This window comes from Triturus cristatus, chromosome 9 (assembly GCF_964204655.1).
Source record: "Triturus cristatus chromosome 9, aTriCri1.1, whole genome shotgun sequence".
Classification (NCBI taxonomy): Eukaryota; Metazoa; Chordata; class Amphibia; order Caudata; family Salamandridae; genus Triturus; species Triturus cristatus.
In genome coordinates, this window is record NC_140592.1 from 842,792,838 (window position 1) to 842,810,465 (window position 17,628).

The 17,628-nt window shown below is 47.0% G+C and overlaps 1 protein-coding gene across 1 annotated transcript in view; it reads left to right on the forward strand.

Annotated features, from left to right (window-relative positions):
• BAG5 (BAG cochaperone 5) overlaps window positions 1-17,628 on the forward strand; it is a 331,752-nt gene that overhangs the window by 790 nt on the left and 313,334 nt on the right. The gene's annotated exons all lie outside the window — the stretch shown is intronic.

Consider the following 17,628-nt stretch of genomic DNA (forward strand, 5'->3'; position numbering starts at 1 on the left):
GAGTAACCTGTCTAATAGTGGCTTTTTTTTTTTTTGGGTTGGGAGGGTGGGACTTCGATTTTCTCCTCTCACCCCACGCTCGCGCTTCCCTAATCAACGCGCACCTGACTGACTAAACTACGCACGCGCGCGCCTCTCCCTACGTCCCTAGCGTGGCCCGTTCCATTCAGGCGAACAGCCCCAGGGGGAGACTGTTTCTCCGCTCCCCCTGGGGCCCCCTCACCAAAAATAAACTGACCCTCACACATCTTTGTATAGTAGAAAGGCCACTTTATTTAGAACAGGTAAACTCTCAAATAACTCGGCAATTTTATTTATTTCTCTTTACAATTTAGAATACTGAGCCAAAACCATTTCTAAAATCACATTTCCCCATTTCAAAACTGTAAACCAACCTTCAAACTTCTCTGTGTTACCTTTACCTTGTCATTCTTTTCTTCCCCTTTTTCCTACCCGTCTTCCTGGGATGCCGGGTAAGACCGCTCCTGCCTCACCCACCCCAAACCTTGCCACCCAGGAAAACCGAAGCGTTTTCCTGTCCCCACCAACTATTGCAGCCGTAACCTCCCTTCAGCGATCTTTGCTGTTGCACCAAAGGTCGACAGCCAATTCCATTGACAAACAATCCCTGATTTCCAAAATGTAATATGCCAGGCCCAACTCTGACAAATGAACCCCATCTGCTCTGAATAACTGTCCTTCTTTACTAGTGATGTTTCCATGTGACAGATACCTTATGCCCATTCCCGCACAATAGTTTTTCATTTCTTTATTCAGCTTTTTGCGTGCTCTGTCCATTGCCACTTGGTCTCTCGCTTGCCTCCAATGCTGTCGATAAACAAATTCAGTCCATACAACTGTCGTTCCCAACCAGTTTTCCTTGATCACCGCTAGATCTAATTTCATGTTTTTTAACAGCGTAAGACCTGAAAGCGATACAAGATCGTTTTCTCCTAGATGTATCAACAGTAAGTTTGGCGGCCATCTATCATACCTCAATTTTCGGAGAGTTGGGAACAGTTCCTCCCATTTCATGCCACCTTTACCATGCCAAAGCACTTCATGTCCTGCACTTGGGAGGCCGAGGCTGCGACCATAAATCTGTCTTTCAGCGAAGAGGCCAGCCCATTTGACAAATGAATGTCCGATGATCCATACGTGGCATTTCCCGGACAAAGTGCGGATATCACCTAACATAAAATAAAAAGAATTAGCACGCCTTACCAACATTTACTAAATCTACTTGCGTACATAACGTGTACAACACCTGGATTTCCACCTGCCTATTCTTTGAATGACATCCCACCCTAACCCCAACTTCGCAGCGTCCGTCGCTGCTCCTATTCTGAATGAATGAGTCGCATATTCTGAAGGTGATTCTCCCACTAACAACAAAACCTTCCTCAGCACCCCCAACAGCTGTGAACTGGTAACATGATGGCCTGACTTATGCATGAAAATATAAGCTGCTGTGTTGGTAATGGATTTGTCCTGAAACCCCTCCCACTCTAAAACTGGGCAACACTCCACCATGCCACTTTTATTCAGAAAAACCCAAACGCCCCTCCCCAACTGGTCAGTTTTTGAACTTCTTAACCAAATCCGAAGCCTCTGCTCTTCGCAAATCACTTCGTCACATCGTATGCCTCCTTTCCCTCTGTCGCCCAATATCTCTGACACTCTAAAAGCTCCGAAAAAGAGCCAAATCATTGCCAGCCTGAACAATGCTGCCTCATGAGCGCTATAACAACAATTTGGTAACTGTTGCACCAGTCTCTGCAGCAGCTGAAAAGAAATGGGGGCTCTAGGCAGCCGCCTTGTTACACTCCTTTTGCTCAAACCTTTCAACATTCTTCACACCAGAATGCCGTCAACAGGGTCAAAGCCCCAGTGTAACTGTCCATAAAAGGATACCCCAGCCAGTTTACCCGCTATGGTATTAGATGACAATCCCTGTTTCGCCAGCCATAGTACAAAGTGTAATATAATGTAAGTAAAATGTTGCTTCTTCCACCCTCCGCTGTTACATTGTACATAACTCGTAAATTGTAACCATGCTTGTCTGTAAGATTTCCTTGTGGAGTCCGCTACTGAATTCTCCACGAGCCTTTCAATTGTCAGTTCCCCAACGCCCAGATGTTGTCTGACAGAAGGGTTTTGCTGTCGTCCGCCCCTGGCGCCAGTTCGCGAAAAAGCTGCCAATTAAAACGTGAAAGGGCGTCAGCAATGCAGTTATTTACCCCTGGTATGTGTTTGGCTCTGAACATAATATTCCATTGCAAACTCACCAACATAAACTCCTGTAACAAGCGTAACACTCTCACATCTTTGGCTTTTTGGTGATTGAGTAAGTTCACCACAGACATATTATCAATATTGAACAAAACGGATCTATTTTGAAGCTCTTTGCCCCATGTGACCAGCGCTACTAGAACCGGAAAAAGTTCTAAAAAGGTGATGCTGCGCCCTTGTGTCATCCAGTGCGCTGGCCACTGCTCCGAACACCACCGACCGTCCCAAAAGATACCAAAACCTTTGGAACCAGCCGCGTCTGAATATATCTGTACTTGCCAGATGAAACGGTCTTCAATGAATTGTAACGGCACTCCATGGAAATTCTTCAAGAAAACCAACCATATTCTCAAATCTTCCTTCACCATTTTGGATATGTGGACTCTATGATGTGGCCGCCGGGCTCCCGAAAGCGCCATGCCTAAGGCCCGGCAAAACGTCCTACCTGCCCTTACTACTCTGCAAGCAAACGTCAAATAGCCCAGTAGGCACTGTACCTGCCTAAGCTCCAGTTTCGTTTGTTTTAACGTTTCCTCCACACATTCTCGAATTTCACATACCTTTCCTGCTGGCAGCCTGGCTATTTGTGCTACTGTGTCTATTTCAATGCCAAGAATTGTTAAACAGGTCTGTGGCCCTACTGTTTTGTCCGGCGCCAATGGCACTCCCAGCTCCTTCATCAATTTACAAAAAACATCCAAGGCTGCCTGGCACTGCCTAGTACCTTCCTGCCCCATGAAGAGAAAATCATCCAAATAGTGACAGGACGCTCCTTGCTGGTAATTCTGCGAAAAAATCAAGTGCAGGAATGTGCTAAATCGCTCAAAGAGGGCACAAGACACCGCACACCCCATGGGTAACACTTTGTCCACATAATAGTGCCCCTCAAAATACATTCCCAACAATTCAAAATCAGTTGGATGAATCGGGAGGAGCCTAAACGCCGACTTGATATCACATTTAGCAAGCTGCGCACTTCCACCTAGAAAATTCACCTGCTTCAGAGCCTCGTCAACTGACGTGTAAGACACTGCCGTGTCTGCTGGGGCAATAAAATAATTAATAGAATAGCCTTCTTGCCAGGACAGGTGCTGGATCATTTGAAATTCCCCAGCTGCCTTTTTAGGGATGACCCCAATAGGCGAAATGATCAAATTCGGCAAGGGACACATCGCAAACGGGCCAGCTACTCTGCCCAATGACACTTCTTCAGACCGCTTAGCTCGAACTATGTGAGGGAAATCTGTTGCGGATTTCAAATTGTCTGCCCACCGACTTTCTCTGGTCCCTTGATAACTAATCTTGAAACCCTCCAACAAACCCCAAAACAATGTGCTAGCCGCTGTCTCATCATGATATGCTTCCAGCCATGGTATCATCGCCTCCAAATTAATTGGCGTAGCCGCCTTTTGGCATAAATTGTAATGGTGCCCCTCTACCCCTGGCCCCCCATCACTGTTCGGACCCTCTCTGCCCACCAGCTGCGTTAAATGTGGTGAAGCACTGGGTAATTGCATGTCGCCCCCCACATTGTGAACATTCGTGTCGAAAGCGACACGCCTGCCTGGTGCATAATCCCCTATTAAAATTCCAGCAGGCTCCAATCCCAGCCGCCTGCCCCCGCCCGGTGACACCCGCCCCTGATAGAGCGGGACGCTGTAGAAAGGGCTTATATGTAACCGACAGACCGCTGGCAGTATGAGTAGTCGCCAAAGGATGAGCTGAAGCCATCCATTGGAGCCACAATTCTGCATCTATCTCACCCCATGGTTTATTTGCTGCCATGCTCATTCTGGCCCTAAATTCCTCATCATAATTGAGCCATCAATAACCCCCAAACTGCAGCTGAGCTTTTCGTACTATATCCATATATTTAAAAATGGACACTGCTCTCTCAGGGTATTTCTCCGTATATATGCTGGCAAAGATGAGAAAAGCAGACGTCCAGATTTCCACATTACGTGGAACCCTTGGCCGCCTTGCCAGTTCCCACTCTTCTTCCTTGGAACCTTCTTTTGCCTGGACCTCCCTGTGTAGTAATTTAAAGATGTCGACAAACTCATGGTCCCAAATTTCCTGTTTCGTCTTTAAAGATAAATATGTACCCAGGGGCATCGCTAAACCCATGTAAGGTAGACGTTTAGCTACCTTCCTCACTGCCTGCGTCGCATCCCCCTCTGTTCTGTGCACCAACGTACTCCCTACTTTGTCCTTGTTTTGTTCAACGACTGAGGCCTCTTCCTCCCCAACCTTACTCGGCAATACCTTTGGCTGACTCGAGCCGCTGTGTATATCCCTCACCTGTGGTAAGTTTAAATGTGTAACTAAAGGGGCCCACATCTCCCACCATGGTGTCGTACCTCTTGGAAGATGTTCTGCTCTGTCCCTCATGCCCACTGGCACACTCGCTTGACGTCTTTTCTTTTGAGACTCTTCAACTGGCAGGTCCGCACGTGACTTCTGTAAGGTAGAAAAATAGGCAGTTGACCCCTTCCCTCCCTCCCCTACTCCTTTTTCCGATCTAATTTGCTGCATGACTGTATTGTCTTCCTCTCTAATTTCATCCCAACTCACCTCTTCATCTCCACCCTCTTCTCCATACCCCACATTTTGTCTACTACTGCTAGGCAGGGCTCCATCACCTATCCCCACATCAAAACTGCGCCAATCTTGAATACAACTTAGCGCTTGAGCTCTGCTTCTTTGTGAAAAATACGCACTGAACTTCTCTTGCTTTGGCGCTAAAACACTAGCCACCGCTACCTGTGACGCTTGTCGAGACCGCTGCTCGCTTTGAGCTACAGTCCGCCCAGAAACAGCTTTCGACCTCCGGGCGCTCTTCCCGCCGGTAGGCTGCTCCGCAACTGATACTCTCGTAACAGGTGATTTTTTAACAGCCTCCCTCTCTTGTGCCTCGCCTCTTTGCCCAGAGTGTGGCACCCACACCCACTGCCCTTCATCACACCCTATCTCTGCTATATCCCCTTGCGCTATTTGACCTAGTGGTAACCTAGGCTCCGGAAAAATACTTTCCTCCATGTCAGGCTCTAAACTATGATAGGGCCCATTATCACCCTGCCACAAACTCCCACCCAGCTGATCTACGCCATATACCCAAACATCTTGTTCTTCGCTGGACACGCCTCCTGTCTCTACCACTTGCGCCACAAAATCCACATCGTCCTCCCCTATACCTCAACCTTCACCCCTCACTTGTTGTAACCTTTTACCCTTGTTACCCATACCCCCACCAGGCCTTTGCTTATTCCTTTTCTGCTCTGGCCGCAAAATGCCCACAACCCCTTCTTGGTCCCTGTCACTCCCTGTGTCTGAAGAATAATCCACCAACGAAAAACCTTGTTCCCCCCTAGTGTGTAAAATCATACCCAGAGGTTCTGTCACATCACTAAACTGTTGATCCTCCGTTCCCACCTTCGCAACGCTATTTTGCTGCTCCCAACTGAGGAGGCCTGGCGCAGCCCCCCTCCCCCAACCCCTCCTGCCCCTCACTCTACTTCTTCTAGAAATGAGCCCCCTAAAAATTGCCAATGGGGCCCCCTCCATGCTAACCTCCTGCCTTACTATGGCGCCATTTAAAACTCCCTGAGGCATTGCTATCACCGGGCGCTGTGCAAGGCGTTTTGCCATACCTCTGTCCTCACTGCCATGTGCACCTCTGCTCCTGAGGCGCGTGGCTCTTCGTGTTCTACCAGCCTGCTGAGGCAAGGAGGCCGCTATTGCCCTCTGCACTCCGCTTGCAGCACGACGCCTCATTAACCTTCCCTTGGGCGCAGACGCAGCCCTCGCCTCAGCTGACAGCAGGTCTTCTCTCCCTGCCATCTTTAATAGCTCCAATGCTGTCCTCACTTGTTCGTCGTCCTCCATGCCTCTCCTGCTCCTCCCCATCAATTCCAGTCCGTTTTCACCTCAGAGCAAAATTATTATTATTTTTTTTTTATTATATCAGCTCTGACTTCGTTTTTCTCTTCTCCACGTCGTTTTTCTCCTCTCCCCTTCGTTTTTCTCCTCACCACTTCGTTTATCTCCTCCTAATTCATTTTTCTCTTCACTTCGATTTTCTCCTCTCACCCCACGCTCGCGCTTCCCTAATCAACGCGCACCTGACTGACTAAACTACGCGCACGCGCGCCTCTCCCTACGTCCCTAGCGTGGCCCGTTCCATTCGGGCGAACAGCCCCAGGGGGAGACTGTTTCTCCGCTCCCCCTGGGGCCCCCTTTTGCCAGGGACTCGCAGATTATCTGCACCAAAAGTGTTCTGTGTTAACAAGAGCCTGCAGTCCTATTTATTTTTTTTAGGTGATAATGGTGTGCTGCATACTAGGCAGCACCAGTACACGATTTTATCACATACAACAAACATGAGAGCAGAGGTAGCAACAACAGAATCTTCTATCAGAAACAGTGTAAATACAGTACAGGCACCAGCAATGCAAACTTCCTTCTTAAACGGAACAAGTACAGCAGAGGCAGCAGTAGTACACGCTTCTCTCACAAATACAGAACACATACAGCACAGACACGAGCAGAGCAAACTTCTCTGACACATATAAACACACACACCTAGTAGGTATAGGGTGCACCAGTGCTTTGTTCAAAGATCGTAGGCACATCACAGGCAGAAGCTGGAGCATACTTAGTTAATTGTGTCCTGTTTATTTTTTCCAATTGCACATTCGATTGTATTTCAAATATATATTATCAGACCTACAGGGAACAGCACGCACAGACAAAAAATGTTCGATAAGCTACCTGCCCGAAACGAAGCATTTTGAGATCTCTTTAGTATTCACAAGCTATTGAGCAGAATGCTGTTAAGCATTATGGAGGGTAATCCCAATGATCTGATTTCGCCATGTCATGCATGCCTGCTCATCAGTCCTCTTATTTCTTTGCATTCTGCTATTTGCAGTTGTCGTTTTTGTTACAAACATGGGAGTACAAGAATCAAAACGCAAGGAAAGAATACAATATAAACACTCGACTCGACTTACAAGTATTGCCAAAGATGGATTGTATACAGTAGTCCTGTCACATAGGTGTGTTCGAATTGAGTTGGCATTTGTGCAAATATTTTTTTTTAAAAAGGGACTTGCATGCAGATTTAGTTTAGCTTCTGTCTCTCTGGGTCCATGTAATTATTGGCCAGCCAGTGAGTGATGTATCGGTTGTAAGTCAATGGAGAATTTGAGCATATCTCTCAAAACTCTTAGTACTGTATTTCTTAACTGGAGATTAAATTACATATGCAATAGTGCCATAAATAGCTAAATTGGATGTTTGAGGAGCGCATAAAGAAACTTAAAGCATTTTGAGAATTTGGAACACATACATCATGCTACTAATCAAGAGTTGAAGTATATCCCTCTTTCAGTGCAATGCTTTTATGGTTTAAATGTTTTTCTTCAAATAAATAGCTCACAACAGGCAACTGTCTCCTGCAACAAGCTTACCAAACTCCTTGACTAACCCTGTCACGACTACAAACATCAATACATTACAATCTAACGTTTTTCAAATTGTACTCTCTGATAAAAGAACAATTAATTCTAGTCTGTAATAAGAAATGGCAGTGAGAGTGTGTTTGATGGACACAGATACTTGTTTCAATAACATCCACCAGCAGAAAAAGAACATATTTTAATATTACCAAAAATTTCAAATGTCATGACAAAAAAATTCATAGAAACACAGAATCTCTCTGACTTCAATCAGGTTTTTCAATCATTTTGACTTTACTTATTCCGTCATAATCTCTGATGGTGTTTAGATGGCATCTTCTCCAGAATCTTCCCCATTCTGTTTGGGTTCTAGAAATTCTCGTGCTGCGCTGGGACTGTGAAACGTGAATGTCTTGTCCATGACACAAAGCCTGAATTGGCCGAGGTACCACAAAGGTTTCACAACTCGTGGTCAAAAATCCTTCTTGATAGTTTGGTGCTCTGTTTTGCTCACTTAGGTTGTATGACTCAAGTCCCGAAATATATGCACACTTTCAAACCAACCAACACAATGTCTCTCTTCCCCGCAGCCATATTGTTGACAATCTCTCTTCTGCGAAGCCATATTTTTGATATTTTCACTTTGTGCTGCATCGCTCAGCTACGGCCGTGCAAGTACTTATGGTTTGTCCATCTGTGTCACGGTCCCTCGGAGGCCTCTCAGGATCGGTTCGTTGCTCAATTGGGATCCACCTATTGACAACCTTAATTTCCAAGTTGCTATAAAAGCACGGACATTAAAGGGGGTCAATCGGGGGAAGGAAAGGAAGGGAACAGCGGGGAGGGAGACCTGTGGAGGGAAACGATGATTAAAACACTATGAGCGTGGCACCACTACAGTTTATCTTGCGCCTTCCTTGTGGCAACACAGGTGTATCTACCGGTAAAGTAAAAGAACTCTTTTGTGGCAGCTACAACCAGAAGGACGATTGTGTCATCATCAGACCTTCTAAGGCTACCTGGTTTTGTCTGGAATTCGTACCACATATAAGTAATACTCAGCAGAGAAACTGTGAACAAATAAACATGTATACATAAACAAGCTATTCACCGTTCCGTTGTTGAAACACTCCTTGACAAGCCATACCTTACCCACCATAAAACGTGTGACTGTGGGCCTCACAAGGGAAGAAGGGATTACGCTCTATCCTCAGCACCTCTCATATCTCCCCTGCTAAGACGAAACAATACACACATAAAACACTTATGGGTGGATAACTGATGTCAGTGGTCATGCATCTCTTCGTAATCATACCAATACTTATTCAAAGTACCGTGGAATTTAGTGTAGATATACCACCTGCTAGGGAAATACCCGTCCCAGCATTCACTGTCCCAAAACAAGAGAGATCGCTTTTCGTAGCAAATGATGTGCAGAAGTTTCTATGGACTCAATGATGCGAAAGCGCAGCTAGCGCTGGATCCTTAAATAGAATTTGACTCTAGGCGGTGTCACCGACACCCCTCTTCAAAGTATCTGAGGTTTCTGCTCAGCGGTGATAGCAAATAGCGCTGTAGCATAACTTAACAAAGGAATGACTCTAGGCGGTGTCACCGACACCCGTTTTCCAAGTACCAGCGGATTAGCACAGCGGTATAAGCCAATATCGCCGTGTTGTAAAGTAACAAGAAATGACTCTAGGCGGTGTCACTGACACCCTTACCCCCACCAGGGCGTTCTGGAGCAGAGTAGCGAAGTTTCCTCGGCATCCCCCAGCAAGTCTGGAATAATCTGCTCCGTTCCTACTGCGTCTCCGGCTTACGTAGACGGCCGGACCCTCGCTGCGTCACTTCCTGTGCCTACGCGTTGCGAAGGAGGCCGGGAAGGGTAGTTCGGATCGGAGGCCCTCCAAAACTCACGCATCTCGCGGAGACGGAGCACGGTTCTCATCCAAAAGGCTTCTTGGTTTGTTAGCCTTATGGAGCGTGCAGCGGGCGAGACTTAGCACAGGACAGCACATCCCTCTCCCAACGACCGCTGACACGAGCCAGGTTTGTTGAGGTAACGAGCATGAAAGGCTTTTATGCACTGGGGAGCGTGCATTCCCTCTGCGGGTTCCCACAAATTCTCCTCCATGCCGTATCCTTTCCATGATACCAAATACCACAACTTGGACCCACTCCTTTTGGAATCCAGGATTGCTTGAACTTCATACTCCGGCTCATGGTTGATCCATATGGGTGATGGTCTTTTCTTTATAGGCGTGTAGGACGGTTTCAGTAATGACACGTGAAAAAACGGATGTATCTTCATTGCTTTTGGTAGTGCTAACCGCATGGCCAAGGGCGAGACCACTTTTTGTATTTTATAGGGACCAATAAATTTGGGATTAAACACACTGTATCTACGAAACCGAATGGTTTTTGCCGATAACCACACCGCATCTCCTACCTTGTAGACTGGGTTGGGTTGGTGGTGTTTATCAGCCATGATTTTGTAGATACCCTTGGCTTTTTCCAAGTTCCTATGGGTGTCTTTTAGGATCTGTTGAATGTGTTTTATTCGGGCCTGTACTTCCGGTACATCCTGTGTGCTTGCGAGGTGGATCAAGGAGATAAAGCGTGGATGGTACCCGTAGTTGCTGTAAAAAGGCGTGAACTGTGTGGATTGATGTTTGGCGCTGTTATAGGCCACCTCTGCCAGGCATAAGAGGTCCACCCAAGCGTCTGTGTTCTTCTCCACATAACACCGTAAGTATTGCTTGAGGGTTTGATTCAGTCTCTCTGTTTGCCCGTCTGACTGAGGGTGAAAACTGGTGGTTTTTGATGTCTTCATATGTAGCGCCGTGCACCAGGCTCTCCAAAATCTTGCAGTGAATTGAGGGCCCCTGTCGGAAACAATATTGGCCGGAAGTCCATGGAGCCTTATCACGTGGAACAATAGTAGTTTGGCTAATTGTCCAGACGTGGGTTCTTTTGCACAGGCTATGAAATGTCCCATTTTGGTGAGACTGTCCACCACCACCACGATGGCTGTACATCCCTGATCAGGTGGTAGACCCACAACGAAGTCTATGGAAATGGTTTCCCATGGCACCAACGGTGTTGGTAGGGGTTGTAACAGCCCTCTGGGTTTTCCATGGTCTGATTTAGCTGTCAAACATGTCTCACACCGGTGAATCATGTCTGTGGTGTCTTCCACCACTGTAGGCCACCAGAACTGGCGATAGATCCGATCGAGGGTTTTCCTGATACCATTATGTCCAGCACTGTGTGTGTTATGACACCATTGTAGCACCTCCTTCCGTAAGGCTTGATTGGGTACGAGCAATTGTTTGCCTTTCATCGGGAGACCCTTGATCACCTTCCACTGCGGGTGTTCTTGTAGCCATTTCCTCCAGTATCGGTTCTTTATCCCTTGTGTTATTTTCTGGAGGAAGGTGTCGGTTTGCAGAGCCCCGATGACCTTTTGGGGGTCCAGAACTTAATGCAGTCGTTCTATCTGAGTATTATCGGGGGTGTCTTTGCAGGACAAGGCATTCGCCTTCTTATTTTCCGCCCCTGGTCGATATGTGACTAGGTAATGGAATTCTGAGAAAAAAGGCATCCAGCGTAATTGTCTAGGAGACAACATCCAAGTGGACCTCATAAATTGCAGGTTGCGGTGATCTGTATATACAGTCACCACGTGTTTGGCTCCCAACAGCAGATGTCTCCAATCGCTAAACGCTTCTTTTATGGCTAGTAGCTCCTTTTTAGCGATGGTATACCGGGTTTCTGCCAAATTTAGTTTACGCGACCTATAGGCAACCGGATGGAGTTGGCCCGTCATTTTATGTCACTGCGAGAGAATAGCTCCCACCGCAACATCGGCTTTCTTTAATCGTTGAAAGGAAGTCTCGGCTTCTGTTGTCCAACTAAAAGGTTCGTTTTTTCTCAACAGCTTAGTTATGGGAGCCACCACAGTAGAAAAATGGTCGATAAATCTGCGATAAAAATTCGCAAATCCGAGAAAACATTGAATTTCTCTAACTGTGGTGGGTTGTGGCCAGTCTTTCACCGCTCTGATTTTTCTCTCGGACATGACCTGTCCGGAGGGCGTCAGCATAACTCCTAAGAATTCCACTTCTTCCATGTGGAACTCACACTTGCTGAGTTTACAGTATAATTTATTCCGTTTTAGAGCTTCAAACACCAGACACACATGAGCCTTATGCTCCTCTGCTGAGGAGGAATATATCAGGATGTCATCGATATATGCCACCACGAACCTATCCAAATACACCCGAAGCACCTCGTTAACGAAGTATTGAAAAGCCGCGGGGGCGTTGCACATGCCGAAGGGCATTACCGTGTACTCATAGAGCCCGTATCTGGTACGGAAGGCTGTCTTCCACTCGTCCCCCTCCCGTACTCTTACCAAGTGGTATGCTGCTTTTAAATCTAGGCGTGTATAGATGGTGGCTGATTTAACCTGTTCCAAAAGAACTGGTATCAAGGGCAGTGGATACCTGTTTTTAATCGTCACATTGTTCAATGCCCGGAAGTCTATGCAGGCTCTCTTTTCTCAGTTGGCCTTCGGGATGAAAAAGAGCGGAGAGGCGGCCGGGAATCTTGAAGGGCGGATGAAACCGTTCTCTAAGTATTTGTCTAAATACTCCCTCAAGTGAGTGTTTTCTGCTTCGGTTAATGCATATAATCTCCCACAAGGTATAACCGCTCCTGGCACTAAATCAATCCGGCAATTGTAATGCCTGTGTGGGGGGAGGGTGTCTGCTAATTTCTCACAGAACACGTCTTGATACTCTAGATACCAAGAAGGCAGCTGTACATTTGTTTCCGCCGCAGTCGCTACTGTCAAGGTCCTCGAATCCTCGGAGTCGTACGATGCTCAAGTGGGTTCCACCCCTTGATATCCCCAAGGTCTGGGTGAATAGACAGACTCGTTGGAGGGATCAAGTGAGGGAAGGGAAGGATGGGGACAGCGGGGAGGGAGACCTGTAACGAGAGCAAATCACTATGAAATTCACCATACAATTATAGCACCAGGAAACAGTACAACAAGGAAACATACGCTTGAGTTTAACTGTTAAAAACAAATGTTGAGATGACAAGGCAAGTGCATTCATTGTAGAAGGGATGTGTAACCCACCCAAGGACTTCCCTTCTGTTTTCCTCGGGTGTATCAGTTTTCCTGCGGGCCCTCAGAGTACATCCCAGACACCCTTTTAACCCCTACGCTAGTTCGGGGTTTGGCCAAGCATTCCCTGACAAAATGCCCCTTTTTTCCGCAATACATGCAGAGGCCTGTTTTTCGGCTGATTTCTATTTCGGCTTGGGTCAGTGGGGCTCGAACGGTACCTATGTCCATAGGTTCTGCTACTGGGTGCAGCCCCCACACCTGGCCCCCTACCTTTATCAAATCGCATAGGCTGGCGCTCTACTCTCTTCCTATCCCCTCTGCGTTCCCCCATATGATAATCCAACCGTAGTGTGAGGTTGATAAGGTCTATACAAGTGGAGGGTTGAGGATCGATCTGGGCTAGCACGTCTTTCATATCATCCTTCAGCCCTTGATAAAAGAGAGCAGCCCTCTTTTCCTCTGGCCATTGGGTTTCTGCTACCAAACGTTGGGAGGTGTTGATGTACACCACCAATTCCTTGTTACCCTGCTTAAGGTCTAGCAGTTCTCTGTCTGCCGAGAAGGAAGCCGCCCTACGTTCGAACACTGTCTCGAATTCTTTCCGAAATGCTTCCCAATCGTACAAAAGTGGGGCGTCACGATGCACATACGGTACAGCCCATTGGGCCGCATCTCCTGTCAGATATGAAATCATAAAAGCCACTCTAGCTTGATTCGTGGGAATGGCCTTGGGTTTACAAGAGAAATGCAATAGCACCTGTGTCATGAAGACTTGTACTTTAGAAGCCTCCCCATAGAAACGCTCGGGGGCTGCCAAAGGAATGGACGTGGGCATCTCCACTGTAAAAGGGGAGGGGACCGAGGAGGTTCCAAACTGAAAAGGGCTCCCACCCAGACCTCTACCTGACTGTGCGTCAAAGGGGTTTCTCTGTAGCCTGTTAACTGTTTCGTGCAAGGCCGCGGTTTCAGCCCCAGAAGCCGCTATTTCCACCCTGGAATCTGTGATTTCCTGTTGTAGTGCTCCTAGCGTGACTAGTACGTCTTCCAAGGTGGCCATCGTAACAACGAACTGACCGGGAGAGGTATATTTAAGTAAAGGCAGATTATTCTATCACGGTCCCTCGGAGGCCTCTCAGGTTCGGTTCGTTGCTCAATTGGGATCCACCTATTGACAACCTTGATTTCCGAGTTGCTATAAAAGCACGGACATTAAAGGGGGTCAATCGGGGGAAGGAAAGGAAGGGAACAGCGGGGAGGGAGACCTCTTGAGAGAAACGATGATTAAAACACTATGAGCGTGGCACCACTACAGTTTATCTCGCGCCTTCCTTGTGGCAACACAGGTGTATCTACCTGTAAAGTAAAAGAACTCTTTTGTGGCAGCTACAACCAGAAGGACGATTGTGTCATCATCAGACCCAGTGGCGTCACTAGGGTTGGTGTCAACCGGTGTGGGTAACTCCTGGTGTCACCCCCTCACGACTTACCGCATGGACCTCCTCCGCTCCGAGTCCGCCAGTGGTCACAGTTGGCAATAACGGGACCATACAAAATCCTTAGTAACGTTTGTAAGTGCAAACCCTCAAATTCCAACAGGCCAGGTTTTAACACAAGTACTTCCAGGCCCGATTATCCACTTTTCGACCATCCCGCTCCTGTGTACCTTATCTCACAGCTGACCTTCGGGCCCCAGCCCCATATCAGCCCCATCCAGCTCTACTTTCATTATTCCCGTAAAAAACATTAGCAAAATCACCTTCAAACTTAAAACATTAAATATAGCAGTAAATATAATTAGCACGCACTTTACAATATGTTCCACAGTTGCCCTAATGACCTGATTGCTAATTAAATAAAAACAGAAAGGCAATGACAGGGCCGGTTTTATCGCTAGTATGTAATTCCGTCTACAGGGAATGTCACATGAGCCAATGAGGATTACAAGATGTAGGAATCACATGGCATCCATACTGGTGGGCAGTAAATTTAAAGAGGGTTTGGGCTGGGGAAGCACAAACTCAGGATTTAAAGCATACCGTGGTGGTTGGGGCTTGGCTTTACTAATAAAAATGTATATCGGCCCAAACTCTTTTTAGCAACATTAAAATAATGAAAGACTGGAGAATTTCTAACTTTATAGTAACACAAAAAAAGTGAAGTTCTAACTATACCATTCATGTTTGTCTGCAGGTCTTTGATGACAGTTCATAGCCACTCTCCTATGTTAGGATTGTAACTTTTGAACTGCAAGTAACACAAGAATCTCTGTGACAAAGGCAGTAACCCACTGAGCTATCCAAATAAAATACAGTTTATCTGCATTTCAAAACTACCAACAGGCAAAGGACTGCTCTCCAGCAGGATCATTAATCACCAGTTCTCTGGACATGTTTTATCGTTGCCTTGCATCCATGGCCATGATAATGATGTGCCTTGCTGGGCCTGTGCAGATTTTTAAAATAAAAACAAACAGTAACACATTCTCTGACCTACTCCTTGTGTCACAGCCTGATCTGATAAGCAGCTGCAGGAGTCAGGAAAGGTGAATCAGAATAAACAAACTTATTTTCTCAAATGCTGAACAAAAATGGAAATATCCACGCAGCAGCACAGGACGGTAGGCAAAAGTTACTCGGTGTCAATTTCAAATAAAGCATTTGTTCCCTTTGCCATGCCCCTATTGTACTTGCACACACAGCCAGCCCACCCGAGCCCAGGCCCAATACCGCATCTCCCAGAATATGAAGAAAAACAACGTTCGGAGGAACGTTTTAAATTAAAGTGCCCAATATTTTCTATTGACCTTCATATCCTCACTGCGAGGGCCAAGGCTCATGTTTGGGTGGGCCTGGTTATCAGTCGACTTCCCCCCCTCACTCCGCCCTGCCCCACCTCACCGCCCTACCACTCCTACCTGTGCCGGCCGCCACTGATTTCTATTTTAAAATGTGTAAAACACTAGATTTGGTCATTTGTGGCTCAGGTTCCTTAGTTCTAGCTACAGTTAACTCTCAAACCCAAGCTCTCGTCCTTGTAAATGAACAGAGAGGGTTTTACATGAAAAATACGAATGTAATATATGAGTCTTGGAGATCCCCATGAATTAAGTGTGAATAAACATGAAGACTGTAAAATAGGACACGCACCACAGACCGTGTGTGTCATGGGTGTTCCGCTGACCAAGGGGCTCCACCTCACCCCAGACCACCAGACTCCAGACAGAACTCGGCTGTCATTAAAATGGCCCTAAAATAGAAAGCTATAACTGCACTGTCATTGAATTGAGGTTTGATTGTTGGGGGCAGGCTTGTGGTTGAGCAATTAAGTTGCCAGCGGTGTGATTGCTCCACATGCCTGGGCACCCCATCATTTTGCGTTTCTCCATTGGCTTGTAACGCTTTTTAGTTCTATGTATGTTTGAATCTGACTTAACTATTCATGGGAAAGCCTATATCTCTACTGGCTTAAACAATTCCCTACCTGAACCGTGTAGGTCTTTTGAATAAAATATGTACATTGTTGTTACCATACAAATGTATTTTCTATTTATACATTGTGTATTTAACGTTGCTGCTAATGACAAAAGTTTTCCAGTGACAATCTGAGGCCCAAAATGGCGTCGTCAACAAAGTCTCTTTTATGTATGTTCTTTAGTGATGGTCTGTTGAGGTTTCTGGGAAAGCATTTTTCAGCAGCTGGTATTTGCATCTATCTTGTATTTTTATTAAAAAATGTGACCACCAAGTGAATGTTCTTGGGCTATTTTCAGTCAGTGAGTTCCTGGGAAGTAGCAAATGAAAAGTCCATGCATATTTAGAACATATAGTCGGTCACATCAGTGAAATCCTATGGCAGTATTAGTATGTTAGCTCTGTCTGTGGGTCCTATAGAGTTTTACTGTCGTACTAGGGGGTGCGAAACATTCCAGCAAAGATTCAGTGTTGTAATTCACTATGAACTTGGTTCTATGTGCGCTAATAAAGTAACACGTACTCCAATAATATATTGGCCCACCCACCCGGACCACCCTCTAGATTAGAACCGGGCCTGCTGTCAATGCGCACCGCCAGCGTCAGCGTGTGAGCAGTGTTGTTTGACTTCTATTCCAGGACCTGTGAAAATGAAAATTAGTAACGGGCCCGGCACTCGTCGGTTCCATACAAATGGCGCCCTCCAGAACTTGGCATCCGGTGCGGCGGCACCGGTCGCACCGCCCTAAAGCCGGGACTAAATAGGCAATACGTAATAGGCCACTCACCTGCTGAGTTTGTGGCAGACAGGGGGGGGGGGACTACCTCGGTCGGCGGCTCGCGGCCGCTAGCCTTAAACCAAACTCCGCTCCTTGCTTGGAATAAAATTAAATTATAGTGGCAACCTGAGACGAGACCTCCTCACCTCCTCGTCCCTCGTGATGCCAAGTCACGCGCACTTGGGGCCCAATGTGCATGCGGGATTCGGATTCCCGTATTAAACAACATCGCCGACTGCACCCCTCTAGTGACGTCACTGCCGAGGCGCGCAGACGCGGCGGAGGAGGAGACAGTGCATGCTGCGCACAGGCACCTCCTGCTGAATAGTTAGGTTAGGTTGCGACGCGTTGCGTTGCGTTTCTGGTTTCAATTTTGCACGGTTGCACCACACCACACACCACACCGACCGGACCGGCCCTTTGGTGTCACCCCCCGTGAGGGTGTCACCCGGTGCGGTCCGCACCCCCGCACCCCCCTAGTGACG